This window comes from Rattus rattus, chromosome 2 (genome assembly GCF_011064425.1).
Source record: "Rattus rattus isolate New Zealand chromosome 2, Rrattus_CSIRO_v1, whole genome shotgun sequence".
In the NCBI taxonomy this organism is placed as follows: domain Eukaryota; kingdom Metazoa; phylum Chordata; class Mammalia; order Rodentia; family Muridae; genus Rattus; species Rattus rattus.
This window is the reverse complement of record NC_046155.1, coordinates 112,726,823-112,742,292: the sequence shown is the minus strand read 5'-3', so window position 1 is coordinate 112,742,292 and position 15,470 is coordinate 112,726,823.

Below are 15,470 nucleotides of genomic sequence, written 5' to 3'. Positions count from 1 at the left end.
AGAAGCAAGCTGGAGTAGCCATTCTAATATCAAATACAATCAATTTTCAACTAAAAGTCATCAAAAAAGATAAGGAAGGACACTTCATATTCATCAAAGGAAAAATCCACAAAGATAAACGCTCAATCCTGAATATCTATGCTCCATATTAAAGGGCACCTCCATTCATTAAAGAAAACTTACTAAAGTTCAAAGCACACACTGCACCTCACACAATAATAGTAGGAGATTTCAACACCGCACTCTCACCAATGGATGGATCATGGAAACAGAAATTAAACAGAGACATAGAGAGACTAAGAGAAGTTATAAATCAAATGGACTTAACAGTGTGCCTTCCTGTCGATTTTCCCAAAATATTCCATGACAAAACCAAATTTACACATTATCTTTTTACAAAACCCCAGAACATTTTCCATCCTAAAACAAATGAATATAACTTCTTCTCAGCACCACATGGTACAACACCAACAAAAACACATACACATGTAAGGTGAACAATGCTCTACTCAAGGATAACTTGTTCAAGAAGGAAATAAAAAAAAGAAATTAATGACTTTTTAGAATTTTGATTAAAAGGAAAGCACACCATACCCAAACTTATGGGACACAATGAAAGCAGTGCTAACAGGAAAATTCATAGCTCTGAGTGCCTCCAAAAAGAAACTGGAGAGAACATACATTAGCAGCTTGACAACTTACACTTAAAAAGCTCTAGAAACAGAAGCCAAATTTAACTCCAGGCTTCGAGGGCTGAAATCAACCAAGTGACACATATAACAATACAAAGAATCAACAAAACTCAGAGCTGGTTATTTGGGACCAACAAGATATATGGATTTTAGCCAGACTAACCATAGAGGGTGTCTTGTATCTCAAATTCATATCAAAATCTGCATAAATGATGAGGGAGACATAACCACAGAATCTGAGGAAGTTAAAAAAAATCAGTTTCTATTACAAAAGCCTATATTAAACCAAACTGGAAAATCTGAATGAAATGGAAAATTTTCTAGACAGATACCAGCTTCCAAAGTTAAATCAGAATCAGATAAACCATATACATAGTACATAAATCCTAAAGAAATAAAAGCAGTTATTAAAAGTATTCCAATGTAAAAAGGTCCAGTTCAAGATGGTTGAGTGCAGAACTCTTTCAGACCTTCCCAGAAGATCTGATACTAATACTGTCCAAACAATTCCACAAAATAGAAACACAAGGAACACTACTCAATTCCTTCTATTAAGCAACAATTATGCTTATATCGAAAAGACAAAAAGACCCAACAAAGAGAGACAACTTCAGATCAATTTCCCTTATGAATTTTGACTGAAAAATACTCAATAAAATTCTCAAAAATAAATCAGTAGCCTTTCTCTATTTAAAATATAAACAGGCTGAAAAAGAAATTAAAATGACAATCTTCCCCAATAGTCACAAATAATAAATGTGCCTCAGTGTAACTTTAACCAAGTAAAGTAAAAAGGTCTATATGATAAGAACTTCAAGCCTCTGAAGAAAAGAAATTAGAAGAGAATCTCAGAAGATGGAAAGATCTTCAATACTCAACTGGATTAGCAGGATTATTATAGTAAAAATGGCCATTTACCAAAAGCAATCTACAAATTCAATGCAATCCCATCAAAATTTCAATTCAATTTTTTCATAGAGTTAGAAAAAGAACAATTGCAAATTCATTTGGAAAAATAAAGCCAGGATAAGTAAAAAACTATCCCTCAACAATAAAAGAACTTCAGGGAGATCCACTATCCCTAACCTCAAAGCAGTATTACAAGAAGATAGTGAAAAAAAAACTGTATAGGTGGTACAGAGACGATCAGACAGACCATGGAATAGAATTGAAGACCAAAAGAAACCAGGAAAGGAATAACATTCGAAATATAAATAAAAATACCCAATTTAATAAAAAGGGGAAATGTAATCAAAAAAAAAAGAAAAAAAAAAAAGAAAAAAAAAACTGACTCCCCTTCCAAGGATGCTGAGTTCCTCCAGCAAACTTAGAATTTGGCTCATAATCATCAGGAATGACATCTGATGCCATCTATTAGTGTCTGAGAGAACTACAGTATGTTATCATAAACAAACAAACAAACAAAATCTTTTTAAAGAGAAATTGAAGACTCTAGGAAGAGTTGGGAGAGAAAATACATGATCAAATGCAAAAACAATCATTAAGCGAAGCTAAAATTTATCAGGTGATCTTCCTGAGATAGATCATCTTGGATTAAAATCTATAATGAGGATGTGCTCTGATGGGCAAGGCCAGGAAAACACATTTTAGAAAATATTGTTTTACACTATATATGCTTTCCTGTTATTATCAAACAGATATAACAATCACTAGGTATTACCTCATGTTTTTGAGCAGATCCCTCCACAAGAATGATGATGTACTGTCTTGTAGTGATACTACATAGAAACACAGATGACTTATTAATTCTTATTTTTAATAATCCAGAGATAATGGCTGTTAGCACTTTACTAGATGTTATTTCATCCCTTTTAACTGGTGAGTGCATACTGACTCCCTCATGTCCAAGTCACTTGCATTTCTCAATGGATGCTCATATAGATAGACACAAAATTCCAAGCTAGAAAGTTAATTTCCTGGTCTCCTTGATAGCTAGCCTTAGCACAGGAGCAGGGTCATGCCAGGCAGGTCCCCCAGCATGGCTACAGGAGGCAGAATTTACGCAGTCAGGCAAAGTTCAGCTGTAGTTCCCCTGACTGCTCTAACTCCCAAACAGGCAAAATAATTTTGATTTTCTGTGACACAGGTCCCAATATCCAACTCCAACATTCACTGTTGTCAAAAGCTATGTCCAGAGCATTCATAAAAGATTGTAGAGACTGAGACTTAGGGAAAAGATCTGTACCTTCCTGAAATATTACAGAAACTGAAGATTTGTGGACTGGCATGCTCTGTATTAAGTTGCCCTACTCCCATGACAGAAAAGTAACCATTAGATACAGCAAGAAATAAATGAGTTGTGCTTGGATCACTATGCATTTTAGAGTCTCCTTAGTTTCACAAGTCAGTACCTGTTCAAATTGATAAAAGCCATGGACTACAACTATGTCCCAGAGCTTATGAGCACTTTTTGTCTGTTGGAGAAGTACTGGAGTTCAAGTTTCAGCACCCACACTGGGTAGCATGCAGTTGTCTGTAACAGCACCTCCTGGAAATCTGAAATGGTCTTCTGGCCTCCATGGGCACTGGTTCACAGCTATAAACCTACAAAAATAAGTATTTAAAGACTCAAAATAACGTTTTTGAAGTGTCTGTTAAAGATGAGCAAACAAAACAGGAAAGGGAAAGGAATGGAGAGGAGGAAACGGGATGTTTCATGTGTTCTCCAAGCCTGTTTTTATAAGAGGAACAATTGTATATATAAGAGTTATGCTTTAACAACTCAATTGCTCATGAGGATTCTCCCAATGTAATTATGTTGAAATCAAAACTCTAGTGAATTCATATGGATATTTGATTTCCTCTTTATAACTTAAATATTCCTGTAACATTCTTTTTTATTCATCTCTGATGAATGGAGCTTACTGCCCAAAGACACCTAGCAATTTAAATGTTCTTTAATATATTATTCTTCAAGATTCAGTTTTGAATAATCTTAACAAACTTTCATGCATAAATATTTTATATTAAATAGAATAAATAGAATAAATTAAGTGAAATATTTTTGGGGAAAAACAAAAATTTTTTAAAGAATTCTGTGATGTTTCCTATGATATTTTGAAAAATAGTAATTTTAAATTCAAAAACAATACTTTTTGAAATCCTTATTCTTGTTAAAGGAAGATACTAACTGAATAGAATGAAATTAACTCTATTCCAATTAAAAATACAATTAAACTGGATTAAATTTCAAAAAGAAAATAAATATGTAGCTAGGGATTAAATCTGGGGTACGGGCCAAGGAAAGGCAATGGGGTCCTTCCTGGTACTACTTGGGTGCAACTTGGATTCAGCTTATGGTCAAGCTCTCATGGTTTTGGTTTTCTGTTTCTTTTTAAGGAGGAGTAGGTTTGACCACTCAATATTAAGTGCAGAATAAAAATTGAAAATTATCTGTTAGGGCTTTATTGCAACAATAAAAACACTATTACTACAGGAACTCTTAAAAAGCATTCATTGAGGTTAGCTTACAGTTTCCAAAATTTAGTCAACATCATCATGGTTGAGTACAAGTATGAAGATAAACATGGTGGTGGAAAGGAACTAAGATTTCTCATCTGGATCAACAGTCACAGAAGTGAGTGTGGTAACACTAGACCTAGCAAAACATTTAATCCTAAAAGATCACAGTCACATCCAACAACACAACAACGTAACAACAAACACTTACTAAGATTACTTGCCCTATGTGTCTTTGAAAGACATTTTATCAAACCATCACATATGTTATCAGCAGATGGAAGATCTAGACAAGGTTATTGTCCAATAAGATGCAAGGATAATACTATAAATTAGTAGTACTATTATTTACTATAAATGTAACATAGGAAAGGATTTTATATCTTCTCCCTAGAGAACTTTTAATGTTTTCTTCTATAAATGTGCATAATCTGTTTGGAACAGTACACAACTCATGCATATACTAAGCAGTACAGATTATTACATTAACAAACATAAACTATTTTACTTATAAATTAAAATATATTTAATTTTAATGAAACAAAACTGAATGATTCAATTTTCTATTTAACAAAATGCTGAAAATGTTTAATTTAAATTTGTTCCTTTCAATGTATACATGTCAACTAAAGCAAAGTAAAACTGACTAAATGAAAACACACTATTTTCAAATTTGTGAAAATGTGAAATTGTTAAAATAAGAAACCCAAACCCTTCCAATATGCATGAAAATTCTCTAAAGTAATTTATTATTAGTATAGCTAACACTAATTTTAAGCTCAGTTTAGTTTACTCACTGCATTTATCAAATCACATATTCTTACAGCCTTCTTTCAACCCACTGTGAACATACTCACAAATATATGATTACTAGACATCAAATCTTGTGCATTATTTACTACTGATACATCTGTTAACCTAATATCTTACATTTAAGTGATTATTTCATAAACACATAGAATAGAACAAATTTATTTTTATATTATTTTCATATTCATAAAATCTTTAAAAATGTATTTATTAAGATTAATTATTTTTATCTCTCAAGAATATCTTAAAAAAAGAGAATATCTCTAATTTTCATAGCATTTTTAACCTGCACTTCTATAATACATAAACAATTTAAGATAAATAATGTCTTTTGGAAAACTATTTGAGTAATACTTAAGTAGCTGAGTACCTGGTGTCAGTATAAATGACTCTCACACACACACACACACACACACACACACACACACACGGAGAGAGAGAGAGAGAGAGAGAGAGACAGACAGATAGACAGACAGACAAACACACAAAGAGACAGACAGACAGAGTATAGACGGTGTAAGTTTTATTAGTTATTTTAATAGAAATACACATATGGAAATATATATATATAACAATAATTGAATATATATATATATATAAAACAGTAATTGAAGCAAAAAGATTCCATGAGTTTGTCACAAAGCAAGGAGGTATTCTTTGGATTATTTGACATACAGAAAGGAAACCAGGGAAGTGGTATGATTATATAATAAGCTGTAGAAGGTTTACAAATATTTTTAAAGTATAATTTTTTCTCTACTCAGGAGTATCTCCAAACATTCCTGCGTTCTTGTCAGTTGGGTCCTTCATTCTGCTTGCAATTTGGATCAGAACTTATATCCCCTACATAAGCAACACAGTTTGGAAATTGTTACAAATGACATTCATCAGACTGCTAAATCACTTACATAGAAGGGAACTCCGGAATCTGCACTTTAACATTTCCATTGTGGTCTGCATTTTCAATCCCTTCTCATTCTCACAGGAAATTTGTGGTGATTCTCTTTTCTTATGACATAACCTTCCCCTGTGTAAACTCTATCTGCCCATGGATTTCCAAGACTGTTTTTCTTTATTTTTTTTAATGTAGTATACTATATACATACATATGTACGTACGTTCATACATACATACATATATCCATATCCTCGAGTGCTTTACATTTTGTCTTTTATTCAACTCAATGATGTCTGTCTGCCAAACCCAACAAAGCTCATATCTGTAACCAGAATGATTTTTATTTTCCTTCCCTGCTTCCTTCCTTCCTTCCTTCCTTCCTTCCTTCCTTCCTTCCTTCCTTCCGTCCATCCTTCTCTCTTCATTTATATTTGAAATTTATAGTAACGACTTCCAGTCATTCGTCTGACTAACCCAACAATGGGCAGCTGGGAATGGGAAATCCAATAATCTAATAGTTTTTCACTTCCGCAAGGTTAGTTGTTTAAACTGGTCTTCTGTAGAAGTAGGTTTCAACAGATGTGCTGGCAAGTAACTGTAAGTAGGAGTGATTCAGCTTTTTTCAGTGTCCTTATATAGTCTTCCAGCAGAAGATGTAGCTCAGATAAAGATTTGTACCACTATTCCTTGATCTACAACTTGATTTGTCAAAGGACGGCCTTGAAATTCAAGATGTGCTTGCCTCGGTATCCTGAAAAAAAGACATGTAGTAACTTTCCAGGGCCTAAAATTTTTATAGCCACTATGCCTCAAGAGCTCTATGTTAAGATTGATGTTAGAAACCTTTCTTCTAGATCTCCTACCACAGTAAGCCCTGGATATGCCAAAACAGAGGAAAAACAATATTCTGATTTAAAATCACATCTCATGGTGATAATACAGGACTTAAGAAGGGCATAACAAACTTCTTAAAGAAAAACAGAAGAACACATGTAAACAGGTAGAAGACCTTAAGAGGAAACACAAAAATCCCTTAAAGACTTACGGAAAAGACAACCAAATGGTGAAGGATTTAAACAAAACCATCCAGGATCCAAAAATATAAATAGAACCAATAAAATAATCACAGAGATAATCCTAGAAATAGAAAACCTATGAGAGAGATAAGAAGTCATAGATGCAAGTGTCACCAAGAGAATACGAAAGCTTGAAGAGAGAATCTCAGGGGCAGAAGATTGACAAAATAGTTAACAGAAATGCAAAAGGCAAAAAGCTCTTAATCCAAAATATGCAGTACAAAATTGAGAAATCCAACCTAAGGATTATAGGTATAGAAGAGATCGAACATTCCCAAATTGGGGACAGTAATGTATTCAACAAATTATATAATAAAACTTCACCAGCCTAGAAATAGATGACCATAAACATAAAGAAGCCTACAGAACCCCAAAATGATTGGACCAGAAAAGAAATTCCTCCCATCACACAATAGTTGAAACCCCAAAATATGGACAAAACGAAAGAAGACTATTAAAAGTGATAAGGAAAAGGGTCAAGTAACATATGAAGATGGACCTATCAGAATTACACCAGACTTCTTAAAAGAGACTAGGAAACCTAGAAGATTCTGGGCTGATGTTATATAAACCCTAAGAGAACAGAAATTACAGCCCAAGCTACTATATCCAGCAAAATTTTCAATTAGCATAGATAATCTAGATATTCTATGACAAAACCAAATTTACACAATATCTTCACACAAATCCAACCCTACAAAGAATATTAGATGAAAATCTCCAACACAAGATGAGAAACTATACTCTAGAAAAAGCAAGAAAGCAATCTACTTTCAACAAACAAACAAAAAAAAACAAAAACAAAACAAATCTCTTAACATCAATGGACTCAATTCTGCAATAAAAAGGCATGCCTTCATATGTAAACAGGATCCAGCATTTTTCTGCATACAGGATATGCACCTCCGTGACACAGACTGAGACTACTTCCAAGTAAAAGGCTGGTAAACAATTTTCCAAGCAAATAGTCTCCCCAAAGAAGTAGGAGTAGCCATTCTAATATTGAATGCAATTGATTTAAAGCCAAAAGTTATCAACAAAGATAAGAAAGGACACATTATATTCATGAAAGGAAAAATCTACCAAGAAGAACATGCAATGCTGAACACCTATGACCCCAATGCAACGGAACCCACATTCATTAAAGAAACCTTACTAAAGCTGAAAACACACATTGCACCATCATCATTAATGGTGAGAGACTTCAATACCCTACTTTCATCAATGCACAGATCATGGAAACAGAAAATAAGCAGAAACACAGTGAAACTAACAGAAGCCATAAACCAAATGGATTTAACAGATATCTATAGAACATTTCATCCTAAAACAAAAAATAAATGTACCTTTTTCTTAGCACCTCAGTACATTCTCCAAAACTGACCAGCATATTACAATCCAATCACAAAACGGAGGCCTCAACAGATAGAAGAAAATTAAAATAATCCCATGTATATTATCAGATTACCATGAACTAAGGCTGGTCTTCAACAACAGCCAAGCAGACAGGACAGATAAGCATGGAAGCTGAACAACATTCTACTCTATGATAATTTGGTTCAGGAAGAAAAAAAAAAACTAGACTCTTTAGAATTTAAAGAAAATGAAGGCACAACATACCAAAGACTAGCGGACACAATGAAAAGCAAAGCTAAGATCTCATAGCTCTGAGTGCCTCCAGAAAGCTGGAAAGAAAACACACTAGAAGCTTGATAGGCCATGTGACCACAAACATTCTACAAGAGAACTACTACATCTGATAAACAACTTCATCAAATTGGCTAGATATAAAATTAAATCAAATAAATCAGTAGCTTTCCTTATTCAAAGGTTAAAGAAGAAAAATTAGGAAATGACAGCATTCACAACAGTCACAGATAATATAAAATAAGTTGGTGTGACTCTAACAAAGCAAGTGAAAGATATGTATGACAAGAACCTCAAGTATCAGAAGAAAAAAATCAAAGAAGATCTCAGAAGATGGAAAGACCTCCCATGGTCATGGATTGGAACGAATAATATAGTAAAAATGGCCATCTTGCCAAAAGAAATCTACAGATTCAATGCAATCCCCATAAAAATTCCAACTAAATTCTTCATAGAGTTAGAAAGAACAATTAGCAAATTCATTTGGAATAACAAAAAATCCAGAATAGTGAAAACTATCCTCAACAATTAAAGAATTTCTGGGGGAATCACCAGCCCTGTTCCCCATTTTTAATCGGGTTATTTGGTTCTTTGGTGCCTAATTTCTTGAGCTCTTTCTATGTATTGGATATTAGCCCTCTTTTCCATGTAGGATTGGTAAAGATATTTTCCCAATCTATTGTTTGCTGTTTTGTTCTATTGACAGTGTCCTTTGCATTGCAGAAGCTTTGCAATTTTATGAGGTCCCATTTGTTGATTCTTCAACTTAGAGCATAAGCCATAGGTGTTATGTTCAGAAAGTCCCCCCCCCCGAACACTTTGCGGCTTTTCCCCACTTTCTCTTCTATTAGATTCAGTGTATCTCATTTTATGTTGAGGCCTTTGATCCACTTGGACTTTGGCTTTGTACAGGGAGATAAGAATGGATTAGTTTGCATTCTGCATATTGACTGCCAGTTGGACCAGCACCATTTTTTAAAAAGTGTTATCTTTTTCCCACTGGTTGATTTTAGCTTATTTGTCAATGATCAAGTGATCATAGGTGTGTGAGTTCATTTCTGGGTATTCAATTCCATTCCATTGATCTACCTATCTATCTCTGTACCAGTACCATGCAGTTTTTATCACTATTGCTCTGTATTACTGTTTGGGGTCAGAGATGATGATTCCCCCAGAGTTTCTTTTATTGTTGAGAATACTTTTCCCTATCCTGGGTATTTTGTTATTGCAACTGAATTTGAGAATTGCTAAAAATAATCAAGGAAGGTAGAAGGTGGGATGGACTTGGGAGGAAGAGAGCATTGGGAGGGAAACAAGAGGGGCTGAATCAACTACAGGAGGGGATGGAGGACATGTACAGAGGATCAGGAAATTGAACAGAGGTGTGTAGCAAAAGGGAATGGGGAACTAGGGCTAGCAACAAGAAAGTCTCAGACTCTAGGAAAATAAGAGCTTCCAAGAACCCCACGGGATGACATTAACTGAAATTCCCCACAAAGTGCAGGGAGAACCTGAGGACAATGTATCCAGAGATTAAGTATGGTTCCACAGTTGAGGGATGGTGCCACCCACCCATTTGCAAAGTTTTAACCCAAAATTGCTCTTGTCTAAAGGAAATACAGGGACAAAGAGTGGCATGGAGACTGAAGCAAAGGCCATCCAGAGACTGCCCCACAAGCAGACACCGAACACTATTGCTGATGCCAAGAATTCTTGCTGACACAGGCCTGATAAAGCTGTCACCTGAGACTCTGCCAGAACCTGATCAATAAGGATACAGATGCTGAAAGCCAACCGTAGGACTGATCACAGGGACCCCAGTGGAGGAGTTAGGAGAAGGACTAGAGGAGCTAAAGAGGCATTAATGAGATGGGAGGCCCTTGGTCCTGGAAAACCTTGAGAGTCTCTGAGTGAAGAATGCTCAGCTGGTAGGGTAGGAGTGCACGTGTGGTTGGGGAGCACCCTCACAGAAAACAGGTAAGGGGGGATGGGATAGGGGGTTTCTAGAGGGAAAACTGGGTAAGGGAATATTTGAAATGTAAATGTAAATCAAATATAAATGTAAATAAATAAAATATCCAATTTAAAAAATACAAATTCCAATGTATTAACTTAATTTATGAAAAATAAATAACAGATTACTAGATGCATTTGTTTCAGTTTTTCACATATTTATATTAGTAACTATAAAATGTCAGTAAGATGAAAAATATCCAATTAGGATAGCAAATCAGCACACATTTACTTTTTTCCTCTACAATTTTTATCTTTGTATTTTTTAAATGAATGCAATATTAGACCCACAGTGAGAGAAAAATGTTAGCTTTGACATAATACTTCCAGCAAATATCCATTATGTTGTTCCTGTTGTTATTTCAAGACAGTTTCCCCTATAACAGCCCTGGATGTCCTGGAATTTGTTCTCATTTGGTAGACCAAATTTGCTTTAAACTATGGAAGCACCCGCCCTGCCTCTGCCTCTGCCTCTGCCTCTGAGTGCTGAGTTAAAGTTATCACTGCAAGCTGTCCCTGAGGCCCCATTTTGTCAGTGACATCATCATCATCACCATTATTATTATTATTATTATTATTATTATTATTAATTTATTTATTTTACAGTTCAGTCTTTATCCACTGCCTGGTCTGCCCTCTGACTTTTCCACATCCCATACTTCTTCCTTCTCAGTCTCCTGGAGGATGTCCCGACTCCCCCATCCCCACCCATCAGACCTCCCCACTTCCTGGAGCCTCAAGTTTCTTGAGGATTATGTGCATTTTCATTCACTGAATCAAGACCCGGCAGACCTCTGCTGTCTATGTGTTGAGGCCATCTCAGTCTGTTGTATGTTGCCTGGTTGGTAGCTCAGTGTCAAAACAATCACGGGAGTCCAGGTTACTTAAAACCAATCATGTTCCTGTAGTTTTGCCCTTCTATCCAGCTTCTTCCAGCTTTTCACTTATTCAACCACTGGGTTCAGCAGCTTCTGTCCATTAGTTGGGTATAAATATCTGCATCTGACTCTTTCAGCTGCATGGTGGGCCTTGCAGAGGGCTGTCATGCTACGTACACGTCTGTTTGTAAGCATACCATACTTGTTTGTAAGCATACAATACTGATACTATTATCAGTAATAGTGTCAGGCCTCGGGCCTTCCCTTGAGTTGGATCCCAATTTGGGTCAGTCACTGGATTTCTTTTCCCTCAGGCTCTTCTCCATTTTTGACCCTGCATTTTGTTGACTGTGGCAACCCCATCCTTACACTTAATACCCTGTCTTTCTCCTGGAGGTACACTCTACCATTTCCCTCTCCCTACTGTAAGACATTTCATCTAAGGTCCCTCCCATCGAGTCTGGAAAGTCTTCCACTGTCCAGGTATCTGGTACATTCTAGAGAGTCCCCATACTTCCTATCTTCCAAGAATGCCTGTTTCTTTCTTTCTCAGGTCTTCAGTCCTGTCCCCCACCCCCATTACCTGATGATGCTCTCCTCTTCCCCTCCAGGTCCCCTTTCCCACTCAGGGCTCTCTTCCCTGCCCCCACCCATGATTGCTTTCTCTTTATCCCATGCAGGATTGAGGCATCCTCACTTGGGCCCTTCAGCTTGTTAACCTTGAACTCTGTGGATTTTATCCTGAGTATTCTGTATTTTCTGGCTACTATCCACTTGCTGGTGAATACATACCATGCATGTGCTTTACGATATGAGTTACCTCATTTAGGATGATATTTTATAGTTCCATTCATTTGCCTCCAAAATTCATGATAACTGTTCTATGGCCTTAGGGACCAGTGTTTATAATGACTTCCCTAACACTGAATAATTAGCTAGGTTTTCAGCATCAAGTATACTTTCCCTATTATTGAACTATTCTTAAGTGCAGTTAAAAATTGTTGTTTCTTGCCAAGGAATAAGAGCCATTAATGAATCCTTAGGATGATTTTGCCATGATGGTGGCATTCTTCTTGTTCATAGGTGTCTTAGATGAGTAGAACTTTTGGTAGCCTTCCTCATTTGGAAGCTTACATAATATTTTCTGGTACTGTGAAATCTAAACTTTAGGGGAGATGCCTTATGTCAGTTCCAACTCAAGGGTCTCTGAGACCTGTTTCTGAATTTCCTGGTATACTCAGCAGTAAAGATTTCCTATGTAAAGGCAAACAAAGCAAATACCAATAGACTATATGAAGAAACCAGAAAAACATAGAAAATGTGTGTAATGATTGTATGAGTCAGAATATTGGAGCAATATCTTAGATTGTGTCTACTAGTAATATTATAAGGTACAATCAGAAAGTCTCAGCAAAATGAATCTGGTTAGCTGATATTGTTGTTCTTCTTATCCAGTTGCATCCCCCTTCTGCTCCTTCACTCCTTTCTTTAACTCCTCCATTAAAGACTGCATTTTCAGTTCAATGATTGGCTGTGGCATCTGCCTGTGTATTTGTCAGTCTCTGCCAGAGACTCTCAGGAGACAGCTATATCAGTCTCCTAACAGCATGAACTTTTTGGCATCCACAATATTGTCTGGGTTTGGTGGCTGTATATGGGATGGATCCCCAGGTGGGACGGTCTCTGGATGGCCTTTTCTTCAGTCTTTGCTCCACACTTTGTCCCTATATTTCCTACTGTGAATATTTTTCTTCCCTCTTCTAAGAAGGTCTGAAACATCCATACTTTGGGCTTCCTTCTTCTTGATTTTATGTGGTTTGTGAATTTTATCTTTGTTACTGAATGGATAAATGTTGAAAATATTATGCAACTTCATGCTAATGAGATGAAATAAACCAGCCACAAAATGCCAGATACCTAATGGTAACCTTCATTTCTTTAAATTGTTTCTATGAATATAAAGCTCTATTTGTCTTTCAGGGACAGCCTATAATAATTATTTTTGTTCTCTTCACAAATAATAGAATTTTAACATTTTACAAAGCCAAAAGACATTCTATTGTACCAATCTCTCTGATATCTAAAGAAGATATATTTGAATGTTCAATAGGTAAGGATTTTTATTGGCTTTTGAAGTGTTATTTCTCTAAATATCAATACAATAATCAGTGAAAGAAACATGATAAGTATTTATGAGCCAGATGTTATAGACATCTTCAAGGAAACAGTATTTGTTAGAAAAACTGGGACACAAGATCTTCATCAAATCAAGTCAGACAAGAATTTAGAGAAAAAGAGTATAAAATCTCACCCTTGCTGAGAAGTAATTCAAAATTGACAGCTATTGAGAGGAGAAAAACTGGTTTACCTCAATAGTGACAATGCATTTATCATCCACACTCTGGGGCAAACAATGTTCAGTCATAGTGACCCAACAAAAATATATTCCATGTTTATTTTATTATTTTATTTTATTATTTTTATGACGGAGAATGACCATAAAATTTTGTGTTTGGGAAGTTAGGAAAAGATCTTCGAGTAGTTAGGAAAGTGGGAATAGTATGACTAAAATACACTGAATTAAACCTGAAAGAATAAATAGATATATAAAATTAAAATGTATTTCAAAAGAATTGTTGTAGCTAAATTAATGTTGTACAGAAAAGCAAAAAAGGAATAAAATATACTATTCAATTTGAAGATGTTCTATAAAGTTACGATAAGTAAACTTTAGTAATAAATTGTGAGACTTTAGATATCAAACCCACTATTGCTGATGCCAAGAAGTGCTTACTGACAGGAGCATGGTATAGCTATTCTTTGAGAGGCTATGACAGAGGCTGTCCAATGCAGATGCAGATGTGTGAAGCCAAACATCAGACTGAGATGAGCGGATCCCAGTGTAAAAATAAGGACAGAAATGTAGGAGGTGAAGGGATTGGCAACCCCATAGAAAGAACAACATCAACCAACCAGATCCCTCAAAGTTCCTAGCGACTAAACCACCAAATGAAGAGTACACATGAAGGTAGGGGATCCATGGTTCAAGCTGGATATGTAGCAGAAGATTTCCTTAGATCACATTGCTGGGAAGGGAGACGGTGGACCCTGTGGAGACTCAATGAACCAGTGTAGGGGAATGCTAGAGTCCTGAGGTAGAAGTGCATGGGCAGGTGGTTAGCACTCTCATAGAGGCAAGGGGAGGATGGAAGGGATAGGTGACTTGTGGAGGAGAAACTGAGAAAGGGGATAGCAAATGTAAATTAATAAAATAAGTAATAAAAATGAAAAAAAGGATAAATAAAACTAAAAGTATGATATTTATTATTATTTGATGGACTATCTTCGTTTTCAAAATGTATGGGGAAAAGTCTAGGAAATGAAAACCGATTTTTATTTGAATTTCACTATGTACACAAAAAACAAAGATTTTTTAAAAAAAATTACTTATCCATATATGTAATCAAGATATATAAATGCTTATATGAGTTTTGGGGGAAAAATATTACATAAAACACAACTGATCAAAACGCAGAGTGTGCATGGAGCCTAGTTCATACTGATACACTGATTCAGCTACCATAACCCTTTCACCTAAGGTTCATGGATCATTTCAGAAGAGGGGAATGAAAACATTGTAAGAACCAGAGGAAAAGAGATTTTTCTGTGATCCTGTCTCTCATAAGAAGGTCAGAAAAGCAACACTCATGAAACCAACCTGGCTGTATAAACATTATCTAAAATACAATGTCACCAACGGACATACCAACAGATCCGTGGAAAGTGAAATCTCATAAGACCCAATTATAGGCAAATAATGTTGACAGTAAAAGAATACTGAGAGTGAGAGAAATAGTCACCCAATCCAATAGCAAAAATGCAATCCTGATTATATATAATGCAATATACATTTTGTGGACAGAATAGGATAACTTTCTTCAAGTTATCTATCAGAGTTTTAATAATAAAAATTTTAG